Source organism: Miscanthus floridulus, chromosome 9 (genome assembly GCF_019320115.1).
Source record: "Miscanthus floridulus cultivar M001 chromosome 9, ASM1932011v1, whole genome shotgun sequence".
In the NCBI taxonomy this organism is placed as follows: Eukaryota; Viridiplantae; Streptophyta; class Magnoliopsida; order Poales; family Poaceae; genus Miscanthus; species Miscanthus floridulus.
This window is the reverse complement of record NC_089588.1, coordinates 81,528,967-81,551,870: the sequence shown is the minus strand read 5'-3', so window position 1 is coordinate 81,551,870 and position 22,904 is coordinate 81,528,967. Positions and strand designations below refer to the sequence as shown.

General features: G+C 44.5%; 1 long non-coding RNA gene and 2 pseudogenes across 1 annotated transcript; all 3 read left to right on the top strand.

Moving 5' to 3' along the window:
- The first annotated feature begins 10,268 nt into the window (after positions 1-10,268).
- LOC136483241 (uncharacterized) lies at positions 10,269-11,558 on the top strand (annotated as a pseudogene).
- Positions 11,559-13,879: 2,321 nt separating this feature from the next.
- LOC136480166 (uncharacterized) lies at positions 13,880-16,860 on the top strand (annotated as a pseudogene).
- Position 16,861: 1 nt separating this feature from the next.
- LOC136482263 (uncharacterized) lies at positions 16,862-17,910 on the top strand. Its single transcript, XR_010765021.1, has 2 exons — positions 16,862-17,070; positions 17,580-17,910. It is a non-coding gene; the product is annotated as an uncharacterized lncRNA (long non-coding RNA).
- The last annotated feature ends 4,994 nt before the right edge of the window (positions 17,911-22,904 follow it).

Genomic DNA, 22,904 nt, shown 5'->3' with positions numbered 1-22,904 from the left:
AATCCTTCAAAAAAAAGACCCTACATGAATATATTTGGATAAAATTTCGTTAACAAACATTGATCTATGAAGATAGAAAAAATTCTTCTATTGAAACTGCATCTTGGAATAATGGCATATCATATAGTGATGAATATATGGCGGTTGATGGGCTGGATCATTAGCGGATGGTTCGTAGCGTTGTTTCCAAATAATATATAGCGTGTTTATTATACAAGCCATGGATTTACATCGATCTAATTAATTTCTAAAGTAATTTCATTGGTGATCCTTAATTATACTTGTCATTTAGAGTTCCAAATATTCAAAACTTGCCTTAAGATATGTTTTTATTTAAAATCATTTAGAGTTCCAAATATTCATTTTTAGTTTCTAGATTTTGTGATTCAAAATTTGGAATTTTCAATCGACCTCGACCTTTGACATGGCTTACACCAAAGTTGTAGTTTTCGACGTGATCTATAACTCAGCAGTGGAGGGCTCGGACGAATGTACAAAGAGATCGACGAATATATCACCTCGATCAAGCTCGGCAGTGTACGTACTGGAGGGCCTCGGGCCGGCGCGGTGGGGCAACGCGCGGTGGAGGGCCTCGGGCGCGGAGGAGGGCGCGGTGGAGGGCCACGGGCAAGCGTGGAGGAGGGGCACGGGCGCGCGCGGTGGAGGCCGCACGAGGAAGAAGACGGCGGCGCCGGTGTCACGGAAGGCGAACGGACGCGGCGCGAGGAAGAAGAGGGCGGCGGTGTTCGACGAGGAAGAAGACGAGCGGATCGATCTGCCAGGCGCTGGAGGTTATATAGCAGAGGAGAATTACTCCCGGTGCCAGCCACCAACCGAGAGTAAAAACCCTTTACTCCCGGTGCGTATTACCAACCGGGAGTAAAGGTGCCTTTACTCCCGATGCGTGTTACCAACCGGGAGTAAAGGTTACTCCCGGTTGGTAACACGCACCGGGAGTAAAGGCTTTTTTTTGGCGGGCCACGAAACTGCAGCCCACCTTTACTCCCGGGTGGGCTTCCCACCCGGGAGTAAAGGTGGCCTGCAGTTTCGTTTCCCGCCTGTTTTAAGCAATAGTCTTGTTAAATACAATAGAAATGCAATAGTTTTTATTAAATACATAGTAAATTAAATAAAAGGCATAAAATTATTTTGTTAAAAATATGAATTTTATTTTTGTTTATTGCACATAGGAAAAATCGATAACCTAACTTTTTTATTTTTTTTTAGAATTATAAAACATAATGTAACTAATATTTATTATTTCGTTAATGCAAAAATGTAGTGTTTAATTAAAATTATTAAAATTATTGGTTTTGGACAGGAAATTTGTTTTCACATCATTTTAACGTTAATATTTTAATTTTTCATCACTCAGTATCCTAATTTACCTTTTTGAGAGAGAAATCCCACCAAATCAAACATTGATTTAATTTGAAACATGACATAATAAACATCTGAATTCACAATTATTACATAATATCTCAAACACACACTATATTAAATCACTATATCATCAAGTGGGCACAGCAGTGAACTTCTTCTTTACGTATGTCCCTTGGTTATGATCGCTTCGTAACCATGGAGTGTCCTCATCATTTACCAAGATGCTAGGGTCTTTGTTCACTTTGAAGGGCGGAATTCGGTCATCCTTTTCATATTCTTCTGACATGTCCGACTTGTCCTCAATTCCCACGATGACTCTTTTCCCTGAAAGAACTATGTGGCGCTTTGGCTCTTTGGTTGAGTCATTATCGTTTTTCCCTCTTTTTGGTTTGGTAGACATATCATTGACATAGAACACCTGATTCACATCCTTGGCAAGGACGAATGGTTCGTCTTTGTACCCAATATTACTAAGGTCTACTGTTGTCATTCCATACTCGTTGTCTACTGTTACCCCGCCTCCGGTCACCTTGACCCATTGGCACTTGAACAATGGGATCTTCAAAGTAGGTGCATATTCTAGTTCCCATATTTCATCTATGCGTCCATAATATGTCTGCTTATTCCCATTCGGGTCTGTGGCATCTATGCGGACACCACTGTTTTGGTTGGTACTCCTTTTATCTTGGGCTACTGTGTAGAATATGTTCCCATTTATCTCGTACCCTTTGTATGTGACGATATGCCATGATGGTTGCATAGCCAATAAATACAGTTGCTCATGGATGCTCTCATCACCTTGACATTTTTTTTGCAACCAACCGCCGAAAGTTTCCATGTGCTTATGCGTAATCCAAGCTTCAGTCTTCCCTGGAAACTCGGATCATAAGAGATCCTTGTGTGTCTCAATATACGGATCTACCAAAGAGGAGTTCTGTAGACTGTGTAGTGCGCTTTATTGAAATAATCATCATCCGTACCAATATATGTTTTCCTCTCTAGTGTCCCCTTTCCGCTTAGTCTCCCCTCATGTCTCGATTCAGGAACACCAATCGAGTCAAGGTCGGGAATAAAGTCAACACAGAACTCAATGACCTCTTCTGTTCCATAGCCCTTGGCGATGCTTCCTTCTGGGCGAGCACGGTTGTGAACATATTTCTTCAGGACTCCCATGAATCTCTCTAAGGGGAACATGTTGTGTAGGAACACAGGACCGAGAGTGAAAATCTCCTTGACTAGGTGAACTAGGAGGTGTGTCATAATATCAAAGAAGGAAGGAGGGAACACTAACTCAAAGCTGACGAGACATTGAACCACATCATTCTGTAGTTTAGCTAGATCAGTTGGATCAATTGCCTTCTGAGAAATTGCATTGAGGAATGCACATAGCTTTACGGTGGCTAGACGTACATTTGGAGGTAGAATTCCTCTTAATGCAACTGGAAGTAATTGCGTCATGAGAACGTGACAGTCATGGGACTTTAAGTTACAGAATTTCTTCTCTGGCACATTTATAATACCCTTTATATTCGAGGAGAATCCAGATGGTACCTTGATGTTGTTTAAGCATTCAAACATGATTTCCTTCTCCTCTTTGTTTAGAGTGTAGCTAGCAGGACGTAAGTAATGGCGTCCATCATTTGTCTTCTCTGGATGCAGGTTGTCTCTTTCTCTCAAACAATGCAGGTCCTGTCGTGCTTCAAATGTGTCCTTAGGCTTTCCATACACACCCATAAAGCCTAGCAGGTTCACACAAAGATTCTTCGTCAGGTGCATCTCGTCGATCGAGCTACGGACCTCCAGGACTTGCCAATAGGGTAGGTCCCAAAATATGGACTTTTTCTTCCACATGGGTGCGTGACCGTTAGCGTCTTTCGGAATAGGTTGGCTTCCATGTCCTTTTCCAAAGACGACTTTCACATCATTGACCATATCGAGTACATCCTCACCGGTTCGGTTGCGAGGCTTGGTCAGGTGGTCTGCCTTCCCTTTAAAATGCTTACCTTTCTTTCTTACGGGGTGATTTGCAGGAAGAAATCGACGATGGCCAAGGTACACGACCTTTCGACATTTTTTCAAGAATACACCTCTAATATCACCGAAGCAGTGTGTGCATGCATTATATCCCTTGTTTGACTGTCCTGAAAGATTACTTAGAGCAGGCCAATCATTGATTGTTACGAACAACAATGCTCGCAGATCAAAGTGTTCCTGTTTGTACTCATCCCACACACGTACACCTTCTTTATTCCACAAAATGAGAAGTTCGTCAATAAGTGGTCTCAGGTACACATCGATGTCATTGCCAGGTTGCTTCGGGCCTTGGATGAGCACAGGCATCATAATGAACTTCCGCTTCATGCATAACCAAGGAGGAATGTTGTAGATACTTAGAGTAACAGGCCAAGTGCTATGACTACTGTTCTGCTCTCCAAAAGGATTGATACCATCTATACTTAAAGCAAACCTTAAGTTTCTTGCGTCATTTGCAAACTCCGGGAATTCTCTGTCGATTGCTCTCCACTGGGACCCATCAGCAGGGTGTCTCAACATATTGTCTACCTTACGGTCTTCTTTGTGCCATCGTAACAATTTTGCATGTTCTTTGTTTCTGAACAGACGTTTCAAGCGTGGTATTATAGGAGCATACCACATAACCTTGGCAGGGATTTTCTTACGCGGACGTTCGCCCTCAACATCACCAGGGTCATCTCGCCTGATCTTATACCGTGACGCATGGCATACCGGGCATGCATCCAATTTCTCGTACTCTTTGCCACGGTATAGGATGCAGTCATTAGGACATGCATGTATCTTCTCTATTTCTAGCCCCATAGGACAGACAACTTGTTTTGCTTCGTAGGTAGTGGCGGGCAATTCATTGTACTTCGGAAGCATCTTCTTTTGGATTTTTAGTAACTCTCCAAATCCCTTGTCAGATACACCATTCTTTGCCTTCCATTGCAGCAATTCTAGTGTGGTTCCCAACTTTTTCTGCCCTGCATCACAAGTTGGGTACAACAATTTCTTGTGATCTTCTAGCATCCGCTCGAACTTGATCTTCTCCTTTTCACTTTCACATTCTCTTTGTGCATCACGAATGACCTGACAAAGATCATCAGCCGGCTCATCTTCTGCGGCTACCTCTTCTTCAGCTTCTCCCATTGCAGTATCATTGAAGCACGCACCATCAGGAATAATATCATTGTCGTCCCATTGTTCTTCTTCATCTTCTTCCATTACAACACCGGTTTCTCCGTGCTTTGTCCAACAAATATAGTTTGGCATGAAACCCGACTTGAACAAGTGTGAATGAAGAGTCCTTGAGCAAGGATATTCCACCGTATTCTTACATATGGCACATGGGCAGCACATGAAACCGTCGCGTTTGTTTGCCTCGGCCGCACGTAATAAAGAATGCACGCCATCAATGAACTCTTGTGAGCGGCGATCAGCATTATACATCCAATGACGGCTCATCTGCATTACATGACATAAATATCATATTAAAACCTAGATCATAATTAATTATTTATACAACATGCGTGCCACCACAAAAGATACAAATTTATAAAAGCATCGCTACAATGTAGACAATCCCAACTACCACTAAAAGAACTAAAGCTAAAATACATTTCAGGAGCACAAGGATTTCGCGACCAATCTCAACTAAAACAGACAGATCCCCCGATTGTGCAACATCTTTGGGCTTCTTCGGCTGGATCACTACCTCATTAGCCGCCGTATCTGCCTGTTGTGCAAGATATTTTTGCACGAGTTCAACATACTCTTCCTCCCAGTAGAAGCCTGAACATCGTCCACTGCCATCCCACTGAAATTAAAACAAAAAATTAGAACTTTAATCACAACCATCATGAAAATAGGTATAAACTAACCATAATCATTAAATACGATAAAATAACTCACATTGCGATCCGGACACTTGTAGAAGATACGATCCTTGTTGGGACCCTCCTTCTTCACTCGGTACTCCATCACAATCTTCGTCTCATCACGACACTTGCCGCATGGAATGAGAGGAAGGCCCGGCCTAAGTCGCTTTGGAAACCCATGAGAGGCCGAGGACCCGGAAGCAGTTGCCATCTACTCTCTATACTCATTTTTTAATACACTATAAATTTCTTCTTTTATAAACAAATAAAATTAACAAACTATAAAATTATCTAGATCTCTAAACAATGATATTTTTAATGGTCATTGTGTTCTCGTCTTTTACTGCGGCAGGTAAGTAATTCATATGATATTTCCGCAAATTAACAGAAGAATGGGAATGTACACACATAACAGACTACTACGACGATATCGGGACGTGTGAATAAATAACCATCCGTACTAGTTGACCTTGCTTACGTGATCATCTCGGCGAGCATTTCTCCACCGGACAGCACCGTACTTGGTCAAGGAAGAGCTCCGATTCTATGAGGAAGGGAACACGGTCTCCCACGACCGTTGTCGCTCTCCCTCGTAGAATCAAAGCTCCTCCTTGATGTCCGTTACCGCTCGACAAAGAACATGCTTGCCGAGCTGAACACGGTCCGCAAGTTCAACTAGTACGGATTTTCTATAATTTTCTAACTATTTTCTAAGTTTTTATTTATATATACTACGTTTAGGTACGGTGATTGACAGACTACTACGACGATATCGGGACATGTGAATAAATAACCATCCGTACTAGTTGACCTTGCTTACGTGATCAGCTCGGCGAGCATTTCTCCACCGGACGGCACCGTACTTGGTCAAGGAAGAGCTCCGATTCTACGAGGAAGGGAACATGGTCTTCCACGACCGTTATCGCTCTCCCTCGTAGAATCAAAGCTCCTCCTTGACGTCCGTTACCGCTCGGCAGAGAACATCCTCGCCGACCTGAACACGGTCCGCAAGTTCAACTAGTAAGGATTTGCTATAATTTTCTAACTTTATATTTATATATACTTTAACCTTCTTTCATGTAAATATGCAAGCTTAAAGTGATTTTGAGCTCAAATTGCTTACAAATGAAAAAAACCACAATAAAGAACCATAAATATATATAGTGAATAAAATGGCATAAGAAAATGGTAAAAAATGAGAGTATGAGATTGGTAACCTTTACAACTGAAGAATCGACGGAGGAATCGAAGAAATCGACGGAGGAATCGAAGAATGGATGGAGGGAGGGAGGAAGCAAGAACACTACTGCAGTGAGCTTCAAAATGTGCTGAGCTCGGGCTCGGGGAGGAATAGGAGACGGCCGATTTATAAAGGGAGAACATTTAGTCCCGGTTGATAGATCCAACCGGGACTAAAGGTAACTTTCCAACCCCGGGCGCAGCCACGGCCCAGGAGTAGACCTTTACTCCCGGTTGGAGCCACCAACCGGGAGTAAAAGTATACCTTTAGTCCCGGTTGGTGGCTCCAACCGGGACTAAAGGTCCCTGCCACCTCTGTCTGGCGCAGTAGCCGTTGGGCAGGGACCTTTAGTCCCGGTTGGAGCCACCAACCGGGACTAAAGGTATTTCTAGTCCCGGGGGCAAAAAATTCCGGGACTAGAGCCCATTTTGGCCGAGGATCAAAGGTCTGTTCTCTACTAGTGTATGTTCATCTTATTGGCATCATGAATAATGTTGCATTCACGCAAGTTTGTTGGTTTTATGCCTCCCTGATCCATGTCTTGGTAGCGACAATCAACCAAATAGGCGTTGATGAGATCCTAACATAGAGGTATGTTAAGCCTCGGGATCAAAGGTTCCTGACCGAGAGACCCCCGACCGACCCTTTCAGGATCGCCCGGGGCCGGGAGCTATATCCATCGGGTACTCTCGCGCATACCCTCCGGCAAAGGAATCAGGCCGATCCCGAGCACGCCCGCCGCCTCTGCTCGGGACTCGGGGGCTCGCCCGAGCCTCAGGCTCCTGATCGACGGAAGCCTAGACCCGATCTTACTGCTGACTGATACAATGCACCGAGCGATCCCCTACCAAATCTCTCTCTTTCTCTCTTACACTCTGTTGTAACCCCCCAGATTTTGGATGCTCTTGAGTATAAGAATCATCAGCTGCTGGACGTAGGGCCCCGATAGCCTGAACCAGGATAAACCATTGTGTCCCCTCTATGATTCTTATGTTCTTGAGTCCACCCGAGCCACCGGAGACACGCACTCTGACACCTGACGAACAACAATGCTTGTCGCGGTTTTCGACCCCACGATAGGCATCCTTGGTCTGTTATTTGTGTTTCCTTTGTACTAGTATTTGTTTGTTGTTTTGTTGATGAGCAAGTTTTGGGAGTTCTCGGCACGTCTCTTAGATACGTCGATGATGGGCAAATTTTGTAGTCTTCATATCCATATCAATTAGTATTTAATAGTATATGTGTTGATTAGTTAGTGCCGTCATTTTCCCTAGTCATCCACCGCTTCCTCATCTTCATAGTTAGCCGCTTCATTGTAAAATAGTAGCTAGAAGCGGTGACCGTGGATGTATTATTGTTAATCCCAGTTGTAACACAGCCCCTACTTCCGGTGATTGGCCAATTCTAGTGGTGTCAATCGATGGTGTAGCTTTGGTGGTACTACTGGAGGTGTTGTTGAAGTGGCCGCCGAGGATGTGGACTTGGTAGGGACATGGGTGGAGGACTTGACAGATAGGGCGATGGTCGCGACGAATCCAAAGTTGACGGCGCCGTCGTGACTGGGCCATGGCTTTCATAAGCCCGAGCTAGGTGCATCGCCGTCTGCAAGTCTTCTGGCTTGCGTAGCTCAACCTCCTATTTGATGTGCTCTAGCAAAATCAGTCGTAAACAACTCTGCCATCTGAGATGGCAGGAGGTGCACGGCATGGCAGAGCAACGTTTGGAAGCGCTCCTAATAATCCTGCACCGTTGAAGTGAACGGAAGTCTTGATAGCGCGCCAAGGCAATTGCTACAGATCGATGGTCCGAAGCGCTGGTTTCAGAGGTCCTTGAAGTGCGTCCATGAGGGCATGCATGTGTCATGCTTCATAGCAAAGTACTAATCATGAGCAACACCGGTGAGGTGGTATGATGCGAGACAAACTTTGTTCTCCTCCACCGTGCGCTACCCGCGGAAGAATTGTTCACATCATGTGAGCTAGCCTAGTGGAGGGCGGCCGGCTGGTGATGTGCACCGGAAGACGTCGTGGTTACCGTAGCCAAGCCGTACCCATAGGAGACCGCAATCCCATAGCGATACTCCAGCACAGATCTCGACGGCTGAGGTGGGTGGTATTCCACCTCCGACACGCGTGACGAGAGGCCGGCCAGTTGCATGGCCATGTGACCTAGCTGCCGAGATATGTCGGAAACCATCTTCGTCAGCTCCTCCAGCGCTTAGGGGGACGGCGGGCAGCATCGACGCCGATGACTCGCCATCCTCCGATTCTGGCATCTTTGATACCAAATTAATAGAGCCCAAGAATCTAAGACTATAAGAGTGAGTGGTGGTGGCTGGCCGGCGCTTGCACAACGTCGTACGGGCGCCGTCAGAAGGAAACATGCATGGAGGAACGAAAACAAAGTATCCTAAGTGGAGTGGACAAACAACTCTGTTGCCCTGCTTACCCCCTAACTGCCTAATCCCAAGACTCTAATACATGTTGGATGCAAACACACGCACACAACTGAACTTCTTATATGTCGCGGGTGAGATCATGGGAGCGCCCATGTCTTCTACCACTGTCCTGGTCTTCCCCTTCTGTTGGACACAATACCGATCATAAGAGCAGGGTGCCACAGAGTGAAGTGGGACTGTGGCACTGCACTACCGAGAGCCACTAGTGTGAAACTTATGCGGCTGTGGATAGCGCATTGCTTGTGTCAGTGTCCTAAGGTGGCCACCCTTGCATGCACGTGGGCATCCTTCGTGGGGTCAGATCGATTTTGGGATTTATTTTCTGCTTAAGGTTTCAAAAAATTGGGATTTGGGTCAGCTCCACTGGCATCCTACCGGTGTGGACCCATGTCCTCCTGGTATGACCAGACCTAGGGTTATACTTTTTAAAATTTTGTCTAGTCCTACGATTTGGGCTGCCTTTCGGGGTCATGTGCTTGGGTCATGGGCTCGATCGGGTAATTGGCCCACGGAAGCCTAGCCCATGTCTGACAGCCCTGATTTTATTTGACCAGTGATCTGACCGAGGCACATTACCAGCAAAGTGGCCCTATGAGCTGCCCCACTTTTGATGCAGTATTTCTATAGTGAAGATATGCAAACATTCTGCACATTGGATTGAGGTCATATTGCATCTCTATTTTACACCTTCTAGCTGCCACCTTTTTATTAAGAATATTTTTTATAGCCTAGCAAGTCCAGATCAGAATGAAATGCAAAATACGGAAAATTAAGACAATTTTGAACTGGTTTTATTCTGAATTTTTAAGACCATTTTCTTCTGAATTCTTTATGTGGTTCCTGCCTAATGGTTCATGTGCTCTAAGTAGGAGGAACAGAGTTGGACAACTTGAAGAAAACTTTATTGCTCCCTTTGTTCTAAACTTCTAATATCTGAGCATCTAGCTTTTTATTTTTGTTTAACTGCACAACAGCTTTGGTAATACCAGGCATGAGGCCATTACTGCCAAACCTGCTGTAAATTTACTTAATTAAGATGGTATAGTGAACTTGTCATTATATATAATATTCATTATGCGCAAGCCATGGGGTGTGATGGGGCGGCGAGTCCACGACAAGATGAGCAGTGCAGGATGAAAGGTGGGGCAAGGGGGGCAGTGGGGAGGTCGGCGTCAGCCTAGTGTGATTATTTTCCTGGCTGTGTGTTTGCTGCATCCATCTATTTATGTGCATCACCTCATCTTTGAACACATGCATTCAGTGCTGTTTTGACCTATTATACACCCTTTTCAGTATGGATGCCATCGCTGCTCTACCAGAGGATGCCCCACTCGTGATCTTCTCCCGCGTGGGCAACGTCAAAGACCTCCTTAGCTTCGCCATGACGTGCAATTGGTGGGTGCACCGCTTCACTGACCCGGCCTTCCTCTGCGAGCTCTTTAAGGGCAACCGCGCATGCCTCATCGGCTTCTTCTTCCAGAAGACAAGGTTCAACTTTAGCAAGCTGATGATCAGAACGGAGGGTGCCTCCGTCTCCGCTCCCACCTTCATGCTGTCGCCATTGTCGCCACTGATTGGCCCCACAGAATGTTCCTTCACAGCCTTCGTCCCTGACCATGATGGCACCTACAACTATGCCGAGCCCCTGGAAGCACACCATGGGATCATCCTGATGCAGCTTGTGCCCCGCACCTTTGACCGCCCCAGGCCACCTGTGCTGCTCTGCCTCTGCAACCCTATCACCGGCGAGTGTCACTTTCTCCCGCCTCTGGAGACTCCCCACTCTCCTCCACCTCTTGGGTTGGATTATCCTGACGTTGGTCTCCAGGTCACCATGAACGCCATCATCACGGCCGCTGATAACAGTAACCTCGGCAGAGGGCAGCTGCTCCTCATCACCACCAAAGGATCTGGACCAGACAGTAAGGTGTACCTTCACTCGTACTCCATTGGCACACGCAGCTGGAGCACACCTACCAGGTGGCTAGAAGGGAGCCGTTACTCCCTGGTGCGTGATGGGGCCGCTGTTGTTCACCGCGGCGCAGCACACTGGCTGTGCATGGATCGCAAAACTATGGAGAGCGCACACCAGGATGATGAGAACCTGTACAAACTCAGTGTGGAGGTGGGCACGGCGCGTATTTCCATGACAAAGCTTCCCTTCCATGCCGCCGGCTAACGGCTCCTCTGTGTCAGCAAGGACGACAAGCTAGTCGCTTGTATCTATGTCATGCATGTGACTCTTTGGACACAGCAAGAATGCGGAGAAGAAGGTGATGACATCCCTGCGCCGTGGCTCCGCACTGTCATCAGGATAACGCCAGACCCAAACTACCGCCCTCGAACTCGGTATGCTGCCTGCCGGCAGTGGTTTCGCCTTAACAATGGATCACTGCTCGTGCTGAACTGGGATTACCGTAGCTACTCAATCTTCATTCTTGACATCGAGAAGAAGGTGATGGAAGTGGTCAAGCACAGCTTCCTGTGTGAGAAAAATTATGAGGGAAATCTGGCGTTTGTGCCATACGAGATGGACTTGGTGAAGTTCTTTGTGCTCCGACTTGGTGGAATCTGTGAAGAATGAAGAGCCTCATCACCAATGAATGTCTTCGACCTGCTGCTTATCTATTGGATGATTTGGAAGCATCTTAATGAGGTCGCTTATTCAATGGGCTGCCCACTTGAACCATGCAGATGGACTAAATCATCAGGTGTACTTCCCAATATGTAGTCATCGGTGTATTCCTGTGGATCCTTATGCAATGAATGTCAGACTAGATTTGGGCGTTGTCTATACACCTGGAATTTAGAATTTTGGTATGTTAGTAGATACTATAAAGTTTTAAGGTGTGCTGACAAATTTGGTAGTTTATTGGCTATTGAATTAATAATACCGTATGATTACTGATATGCCTTTATTATGCATGCATTTGCATTGAAAGTTTATACACCATAGGATAGTGCATAAAAGGGAACATGTCAATATTTCCTGCATACATCACAATGCCATAAGATGGAATATACCAATATTTGCAGCATGCAATGCTAGGTGCCTAAGTTGAGGTATATTTGTCTTTCCGTATGACATAAAACAGATTAATTGCTAGGAGTCAGAAAAATCTTCTATGCTTCGGCATATGACCAAGCAAGTTACACTACTGGAAAACCGAGATTTGCCTAGTGTTTAATGGTTTGCCTAGTGCCAATCGTCGGACACTAGGCAAAGAGCTTGTTTGCCGAGTGTTAGACCCCGGAGCACTCGGCAAAATAAAGGAACTAGGCAAAATAACGATTTGCCGAGTGTCGACACTAGGCAAATAAATCCACTCGGTAAATGACCATTTTGCCTAGTGTCAATACTAGGCATACCATCACACTCGGCAAATGCTGCTGGAGGGCAACCGCCGTTACCATTTTGCCGAGTGTCTTCCGTTAACACTCGGCAAAATTAGAACTTTGCCTAGTGTCTCCAGATGACACTAGGCAAACTGGTCAGTTTGCCTAGTGTCTTACAGAGACACTAGGCAAAATATTTTTTCTTTTTTTGATTTTAGCTTCCAATTTTTTTCTGTAGCTTTTCTACTATACCTTGACCAACATGTTGAAAGTTGGCACAATTTTATGAAATTTTGCTATATTTCTTTAGTTTATTTAATTTCTTTGAATTTTTTCGATAAATGCAAATTTGAACTGCAAGTGTGACGAATAATGGCAATTCATGAATGCAAAAATGATATTCATGTTAGTAAGTGTTAGTTGAGGCCGTATCCAGAAACAGACCAAAAATTTCACGCATCTTCACGTCGAGACATGACCACGAACTTGCGAGCAAATAGTTTTTAAATTCTATTAAATGAAAACGGAGTCTCAAATTCATGAAACTTGTCGACAAGTCAAGATGTTGCATACGGGTGCCATGATAAAAATTTAAAAAGATTTCGAGCACATCGTCACGTATGATGCTTAGAAACCCTAACATCTCCACACGATCATATGTGTAGATGTTAGGGTTTCTAAGCATCATACGTGACGATGTGCTCGAAATCTTTTTAAATTTTTATCATGGCACCCGCATGCGATATCTTGACTTGTCGACAAGTTTCATGAATTTCAGACTCCGTTTTCATTTAATAGAATTTAAAAACTATTTGCTCGCAAGTTCGTGGTCATGTCTCGACGTGAAGATGTGTGAAATTTTTGGTCTGTTTCTGGATACGGCCTCAACTAACACTTACTAACATGAATATCATTTTTGCATTCATGAATTGCCATTATTCGTCACACTTGCAGTTCAAATTTGCATTTGTCGAAAAAATTCAAAGAAATTAAATAAACTAAAGAAATATAGCAAAATTTCATAAAACTGTGCCAACTTTCAACATGTTGGTCAAGGTATAGTAGGAAAGCTACAGAAAAAAATTGGAAGCTAAAATCAAAAAAAGAAAAAATATTTTGCCTAGTGTCTCTGTAAGACTCTAGACAAACTGGGCAGTTTGCCTAGTGTCTCTATAAGGCACTAGGCAAACTGGCCAGTTTGCCTAGTGTCGTCCGGAGACACTAGGCAAAGTTCTAATTTTGCCGAGTGTTAACGGAAGACACTCGGCAAAATGGTAACGGCGGTTGCCCTCCGGCAGCCTTTGCCGAGTGTGATGGTATGCCTAGTATTGACACTAGGCAAAATGATCATTTACCGAGTGGATTTCTTTGCCTAGTGTCAACACTCGGCAAATCGTTATTTTGCCTAGTACCTTTATTTTGCCGAGTGCTTCGGGATCTAACACTCGGCAAACAAGCTCTTTGCCTAGTGTCCGACGATTGGCACCAGGTGAACCATTAAACACTAGCAAATCTCGGTTTTCCAGTAGTGTACCGATAGCGAGCGGCCCGCGCACCGCGGGGACACGAATGCCTCCTCGAGCGGGAGCCATGGCGGCGGCGGTGAGGGCGGCGCTGCTGCCCTCCTCATCCTCCTCCCCATCGCCGCTGCTCCGCCTCCCACGCCGCCGGGGCCGACCGGCAGTCGTAGCCAGCCCCCGATGAGCAGCCGCTCGACCGCGCCAAGCGCCGGTACCTCCGCAAGCGCCACAGCCGCCTCCTCCCCCACCCTGACGCTACAACCACCACCAAGCCCTCCTCCTCCTCGTCGGAGTTCGTCGAGCTCTGGTCGGAGGTGGTGGACTTCCCGCGCCTGCACGGGTGCGAGGAGGCGCTCTACTTCCACGACACCTTCGCCATGCCGTGGGAGAAGGACAAGCACTACCGCATGCTCTACCGCCTAGAGAAGATGTACTTCCCCCATCAGTCCCTCGACAACGCATTCGTCTTCGCTGACGCCGCCCCGGCCTCCGACGCCGACAGGAGCCTCGCCTTCTTCGACGACGAGAAGAAGGAAGATGAGGGAGGGGAGCGGGTGGTCAGTAAGAAGGGCGGCGATAGCGACGACAAAGGGGAGGTGCTGGAGAGGAAGGTGGAAGACTTCTTTAGGTCTCTGAATAAGGGCCCTAGCCAAGCCGACACCAAGGCCAAGAGACCAGGAGCGGAGCCGCGGCAGGTGAAGCGCGAGGTGCCAAGGGTGGAGGAGCATCCGCAACCGTACCTCGTCACCAGGACCACGGAGCTGCCACCCAGGTGGGATGGCCCGGCCGGGACCGTCGTGCTCATTGACTAGCCCAAAGGTGATGCCTTTCCCCTCCCCTTTGGTGCATTGCAGGTTCTGGGATTCTCACCCAAAGGTGATGCCTTTCCCCTCCACTTTGGTGTGTTGCAGGTTCTGGGATTCTCACCAAAATGTATCATGTAAGACAACGGTAGTATTTTAGCTACTTTTATCTGATGCACATGCACCACCGGAAAATTCCTTTTCGGAAATGTGAGCGATTAGGGCAACAATTACATGGCAATGAGTCGGTGTGGCAACTGCAGCTTTGCCTCAAGACAGGGTTCTGTATTGTGTTTCCTATCAGGATAGATAATAATTAGTTAATGCGCGGATAGGATTAGGTTCGAGCGGTGTTTTATTAATTTGCTCTGTTGCCTTCCATCCTGAACAATTCATCTGAACTCGTCTTTCCTCTAATCTTAGGATGGACTTCATTTACTGTTTGTGGCAAGTTGCGGCGCTTGGTGAAAGTACAAAAGGTGATATCAGGTTTTTTTTCACTGTGTCTGAATGTAGCATTTGCCCTTAGCATTAAGTATATGTTTTGCAATATTTGTGTGGTCTCAGGTTGGACATGCTGGAACTCTGGACCCCATGGCAACTGGATTGTTGATTGTTTGTGTAGGAAAAGCAACCAAAATAGTTGATAGGTAACATCATCTAATCTTTTGGGGAAAGCTTATTCTTGTGGATGCTGGGAGCCTGGGACAGTTGTCCTCTGGCTTACGCTTATCTTCAAATTTGCTCTGGTATAGACTGTATAGTAGGCTTTGGTGGAAAAATAAAATATGGACTCTAAAATAATTGTTTTGCATACTATCGCTACTTATCGTCCCTCCATCTCTAGCACTTACTGTATTTTTTTCTGAATGATCTCATGCTTCTGAAGCTACCAAGGAATGGTTAAAGGCTACAGCGGTGTTTTCCGACTTGGAGAAGCCACATCAACCTGGGATGCAGATTCACCAGTATGTATCCTAGCATCTCTACAATGGTCTGCTGGACATTCTTTTATTCGAGGGTTGCAAATGAATTTACATTATTGAAGGGATTTGGGGAAGCATCACCAAATAACAACCTATTTGGTTCACAGTTAGTTATGCTTCTTTTCAATGCTGCTGGAAATCTTATTGAAAGATTCTATCCTGAAAAGTGGTTCGTCACTTATCAACATATATTGTTTACATATCATTTAGTTGGTGACTGTTAACTCTATTTTCACAGTTAATTATGCTTCTGTACAAGGTTGCTGAGAAATCGTATTGAAAGATTCTATCCTAAAAAGAGGTTTATCACCTTATTAGCATATATAGTCTATATATAGTTTAGTAGGCAACTGTAAATTCTGCAAGCATTTGTTGATCCTATCTGTACAAATGTCAGAAATTACAAACTCTGTTTTCAGATCTCAATAGTTGATTGTGTGCAATCTTAACCTTTTCTTGATATAATTAATTAAACCACTTGTGTTTTCCCAAATCTGATCCTGTATAGTTATTTTTTTTATATTAGCTTTCATTTTAATTATCTATATTCTTACAATTCTGCTTAGATGACAGTAATGCTTTCCATCCTTCTATGATCAGATTATTCAGAGGGAACCATGGGAACACATCAAAGATGAAGATATTAGAAAGGCAGCAGCATCATTCAAGGGTCAGATATGGCAAGTTCCTCCAATGTTTTCTGCCATTAAGGTACACTATTCTTGTTCCTAAAGCTATTTTTCTGTATCTTTTCTTTAAAACAATGTTGCCATTAAGGTACACAATCTGCTCAGCAGTTTTACACTTTTGGATAGTAAGCAACTAAACCACTAGAAGTATATTGTTCACCTATGAAGAGCAAAAAGGGAAATAGAAAAGATAATGCGCATATAGGTTACTTTTGTCATACTATCTCCGGACTTGTCTGTGTACTGCTTCTGTAAATAATGACATAAGGATATAATTGGATTTTGTCATTATACAGTTTGATATTACTGATCTTCCATGTGCTGTCACACTGCTTATTACTCAAAGTTAATCAACCATGAAACCACAAGTTCACAAGTTGTGTTATTTCCAAAACATGTATGACAAATTCACAAGCTTACAATTGTAATCAACGATGAAATCAGGTTGGTGGTGAAAAGATGTATGACAAAGCAAGAAGGGGTGAAACAGTAGAGCTTTCACCAAGACGTATATCAATATACCAATTTGATATTGAGCGCAGTTTGGAAGATAGGTGTTCTTATACTCCTCTTTTCCTACCTTTGAATTCATAGCAGATAATAAATATCTGGTTAGTGTTCATATGATTACCTGTACTCCTCTTGATGATTGTTTTTTTTTTTGGTTGCATTCTACAGACAGAATTTGATATTTCGAGTTACTTGCTCAAAAGGAACATATCTTCGGTCCCTATGTGCGGACTTGGGTAAAGCACTTGGAAGGTTTGCACAATTATTCTTCTGTTAGTCTTATTTTCTGTTTTCTTTCTGTGTGTGCAGTCTACATAAATGATAAATGGACATCAGCATGTATAATGTGCTCTAAGTGATATAGTGTCAGGATTGCATTTAGATTTCCTTTTCAGGTTTCTATAAATGTTTCAGTTGTTAGGATTGTGCAATATCCTTTCACTTACTGTCATCCTTTTATGGGCAAGTTACTTTATGTGTCCAGTGGAGTTCTAATTTCATTGAACACCATAAGCCTAAAAGTCTGCGTAGAGCCTATCTCTATGTGTTTTGGACCTATGCTTATGCACCCTGCTTATACTTGCTCTGTCAAAGATTTAACCGAGTGTACCATCTTGGCCAATTCCCATACATACTAATAGTACTCACTTGGAACTTACCCTTACTAACGGGCCCAAGTTTGATATTCATATTTCACAAGTACTAACAGGGGAGGTTCTGCCGAAATTTTTTATTGACGGTATCCTTTTCATTTTTTTCAGCATCAATCGGGCGTGGCATCGAATCAAATTGGAGGGTCGCCGGCTTCACAGATTGGAGCGTCGCCGGCACCACAGCTTGAGCTGAATCAAGTGGAAGGGTCGCCGGCTTCACAGATTGGAGCATCGCCGGCACCACAGCTTGAGCCGAATCAAGTGGAAGGGTCACCTGGAGCATCAAACCACGGGCCTCTTCACCCTTGACAATCGTCGTGATCAGCTTGTTGTGAACTTTGTTAAGAAATTTGGTTGTGCACTTATGAACTTGTGAACTTGTGGCACATTTGGACTTTTGGTATGAACATGTGATATATGTGAACATGTGGTTCTTATTTATGATTCATGTGATATATTTGTGGTGTTTGAATATGATTTATATTTGTGTCGCAAATGGAATAATCAAAAAAAAATTCAGCTTCTAGTTACTTTGCCTAGTGTCAGGGGTCTGACCCTAGGCAAAGGGGCCACACGTGGCACACCTGGGAACAGGCTTTGCCTAGTGTCAGAAAACTGACACTAGGCAAAGTAGGCAGTTTGCCTAGTGTCGGAGGCCTGACACTAGGCAAAGCTTGGCATATTTGCCTAGTGTAGGCGGCCTGACACTAGGCAAAGCTTGACATATTTGCCTAGTGTCGGACGCCTGGCACTAGGTAAACCTTGCATACTTTGCCGAGTGTCAGACCTCCGACACTAGGCAAAACGTCCGTTACGATTTCCACCGTCAGTGGAATACTTTTGCCGAGTGGTGTCCTTGACACTAGGCAAACACTTTGCCGAGTGTCCGAGGTTTGACACTCGGCAAAGTGCTCTTTGCCTAGGTCGCCTCTGCCGACCCTTGTTTGCCTAGTGTGACACTAGGCAAACTGTTTGCCTAGTGTTTCTGGGCCTTTGCCTAGTGCCTGCGGCACTAGGCAAATCCCGTGATTCCAGTAGTGTTAGGATTATAGGAATATTATATTCAGTTTTTAGGCAAAACCAAACATTATGTGATCTGCTTGCGTGCGTGTAAAGGAAGTCCGACATGTTTGGCACAGACCAGGCATACCCTATGAATACTCATGGGTACATGGCCGATTTTTTTTTCCTTAATCAATTGACACTTCAATATATTGTTATTTTCACCTACATTTTTTCCAGCACTTAGTTTTTTTTTCTCTTGTCGAGCCCTAGCAGCCCTAGGGTTTGGTTGGTCTTTACGGTTTTATGCTGAAAAACAGTTGGCTCCCCTCCACAAAAGTGAGTACCCTTTGTTGCTTTGCTCGGAAAGCAATCGTTCGTCGTCACAAAATCACGATAGTTATCGTGTTGTGGCGGGGATCAATTTTACATGGCAACAACTGGCTCGTGGGTTATAGAAAAGTAGAAACCCTAATTTAAGAGCTATTTCTGAAGTTGAGTCTACAAAACAAGAGCTCGAAAGTAAGAGTAGAAGATAGTAACCCTTCGATTCTAAATACACATCGTGTTTTAAGGGCCATTGTTGAAATTGTTGAAGATGCTCTTATAAACCTATAATCTTGGTGTGGGCCAAATTTATGTCGGTAGTTATGCACCTGACATTTCATCTCCATATTAGGAAGTGAGCACCAATGATGTGGGCGACGATGGACGATGTTGCCAAATTTATCTCCTAGAATTAAGGTATAGGCTAAGGGCATCTCTACTGAGGCTTCTAATCTCCCTGCCTTCATTTTGAGGGCCGAGGGATTAAAAACACCCTTCAACAGGGTCCCTACTACTCTGACCCTCAAAAGTAGGAAGCCTCACATTTCACCCTCAAGCCCTCATTCCCTGATGTCGTGGTCCCTACTACTCTGACCCTCAAAAGTAACAAAGCTTGTGCTAGTTCATTTTCCCCCACCCGCACACTTCTACTCCCATCCGCGATGCCTCCATAGGCGCCATTGTCACTTGATGTCGTGGTCCATCCACTGCGGCATCCCTCCTCCCAGCGTCCGCATTGGTCCTTCTTGATGCACCCTTCACCGACAGGGCTACCTTCTTCCATCCCCGCCACTCCTTCCCAGCATCGGCATCTCTCTGCCCTAGCGAGGAAACCTCCTGTCTCAACACAAGTACGTCCACAGCACGTCTTCCTTCTCTTTCAGCCTAGCTTCCACCCCACACCTTCTCCAGTGCGACCTCTTCTCCCGATGCGTCCTCCTTCTCCTCGGTGTGGCTCCCTGGGCGGCAGCCTTCTCCCTGCGCAGCTCCCTAATGTAGCCTCATTCTCCCTTTGCGTTGTGCAGTGGCGATGGTAGCAGTGGCTCCCCAACGAGTGGAAGTCATGGTCCAGCGGGATGTCATAGGGTCAGAGGGGAAGCAAGATCAACGTGCTATGGGCATGTAGCCGTTTATGTCATAATTGATCACCAAGTAGTCAAACCAAATGGCTAGCATCAATCTATTTGTTCTCTATGTGAGCTGATTTCTAGGCGAAAAGATCTAACCAAACAGAGTGTCGTCCCTAGGGGGAGAGCACGGGGTGCGACAGACGAGGACCCAGCAGGAAGGGGGCTAAGTCTAGATATACAAACCCCTAGACCCTATAGTCCATTAGGCATCATCAACAAACTAATGAGAAGACAGAAGAGAGATAGAGAACTGACCAGGTGACCCAATAAGACAATGTCGGCCTTTCTTTCCCAAGCAGAGAAGCCATGCTGCACACTTTAATTGTGACTCGTGAGTTCGCGACGCACCGATGCACGCACGCGGAGCCAGCGAGCCGTGCCGCCTTGGAGAGCTAGACTGCCGAAGACATGGACACGGAGCATGACGACGGCGACCAGGAAGGGCTCCATGACGACGACATCTTGGTTCCTGCTTTCTTGCGAATTGTGCTCGCCGATCAGTTGTTTCAGTTCATGTCCAGGCCCTTGGTATTTTTTTCCTTGTTCATTTTTTAATCCAAATTAAATATTTGTATAGTCTTTCAGACTTCTAGTATTTTGTACTCATATAGCCATGGTTTTCTTCTAATTTAGGTGTTAGATTAAAAATATATTATTAGATTGTTTTTGTTTTATAAGTAAAATTAACGCCTATATATTATAAGATTTTAGAGGGGCCGTCGTGACAAGTTCGCCGGAGGGCCCTCAAATCCTAGGACCGGCACTGCCAAACAGCACGTAAATTCTAAATAGACGTCCTTTTTTAAGGGTCATTGCTGAAATTCCTGAAGATGCTCTTAAAAACTAGAATCTTGGAGCGCAAGTTGAGACTTGGGAAGTTATTGCAGCTCTGCACGGAGCAGAGACGCCAGGCGGTGCAGCGGTAGGGAACTCTCGAGCGTTGCCGCCTCTGTGGTAGCAGAAGCACTTTTGCACATAGCAAACAACCAAGAAATCATTGAGCAACACACTGAATTGGACAACAAAAGCCATTGGACTAGCATAAAAGGTTCTGGTTGGATCTCATATTGTGTGTTGCATTCATACTAGTTGCATCTTTTTTTTGTGTGTGTAAACTTTTTTTATAACGCTTTTAGACATTTCTTACAAATCTTTTGAGGACTTCTCATTTGTTTTCTGGATATATTTCCTTAGAGCTAAGTGCCTATTTGGGACTGCTCTCTCCAGTTTATTCAGCTCTATACATTTTTATGAGCTCCAAATATTTTATTTAGTTTTCTTATGCCCCCCATCTATCGATAGCACTTTTCTCAAGATTTTTAGAATATAAGAGATATTCTTATTGGTTTAAAAATGTGTTTACCTGATTTTTTAATAATTAAAAAAGATAAAACTCTCTTTTAAAACCAGCTCCATCCTGGGCAAGGAGGTAATTTAAATTGTTTTGAGAATTGGGGAAAATGTTTATCCCAATTTAGAGTTCTGGAAGAAAAATGTTTTATTTTCTTCATAACAGAACCAATTATATTATTACCGGAAATCTGCCAAGGCTCACTAAGGCTTCACGCTGATGCCTCTGCCGAATTTTGCTTTTCACTTTAGGCCCTGTTTAGTTCACCCCAAATCCAAACTTTGGCACTATGCAAAAAAAAGATTCCCCGTCACATCAAACTTACGGTATATGCATGGAGTACTAAATGTTGACGAAATCAAAAACTAATTGCACAGTTTGGTTGTACTTTACGAGACGAACGTTTTGAGCCTAATTAGTCAACGTTTGGACAATTATTACCAAATACAAACGAAATACTACAGTAGCTACTGTAGCTACAGGCGCTACGGCGGCGCCGATTCTGGCCTCAGCTAAACGAGGGCTTAGATGACCTACCACCCTCGATTTGGACGAACAGGGCTGACCCCGAATCTACTGTCTCATCCCACCATATCGCCCCCAAACCGAACACTATGAAAAATAGGTTTGCCCCGTCACATCCCTGGTTGTTCCTAGAACCAAACACATGCTAAGGCTTCAAGTTGAAGCCTCTGCCTCTTTTTTCACTTTGGACGGAAGAAGACTCTCAGCTGAAGCCGACCTAAAAGAGTACATAAGCAAATCCTACATGTCATGCCACATAGGCCAAAATGGCACAAAATTATAAACATTCCTCTCTCCAATGATAAACATGTAAAAACTCTGGTAATGATGGTTTTTGAAGACGGTGGATATAGTTAAATATAGGTAAAGCAAGCTTTCTTGTAAAAACTTAAGAAGGATATAGTTAAATATCTTGCAAAACATCCAACAACCACAGCTACCTGTCTGGCTACTGGAGGGACAAGTCAAGTGGGAAAAAAAACAGATGGTCTTGAGCCATCAGGTAGCATACGGAATTCACACAATTATGCTCCAACAAAAGCACAACCAACCCCTACCCCTTAATCAAAATGGTACAGTTTCAGGACCATATATGCTCCTAGTTAGTAACATGTTGCTGTGGGGAAGTCCTTTCCACAGCACATGAATTAAGGCAACATTACAAACAATTAGGTCAGAAACTATCCTGAGTCCCTATGGGAACCAAACTACTACTTCCTAAAATTAGTATAATGTGCTGGTGTTCAATGGCTGTTGGTGCCATTGCCATCTATATAAGCCGAGTTTACTGTTTACAGAATCTCCCCCAGTGCCAGGCAACTGCCCAAATCAAACAGAGCCAGCTCAGCTGCTAAGGTCAAACAAGATACAAGTTCAGTAACTCTTGGGAGATGTCCTGTTGGGCAGCTTGTTCTTTTTTCCTGAAAATTATATTTGGCAATCCATTTCCCATTCCCATTATAACTTAACTGAGCAACGCAATATGTAACTGAACCAGCAATGGACTAACTAATCAATCTACACTACCACTGGCGGCATGGACTAGCTGAATCAGCGTTGCACACAGCAAGCAACCAAGAAATCATCAAGCAACGGACT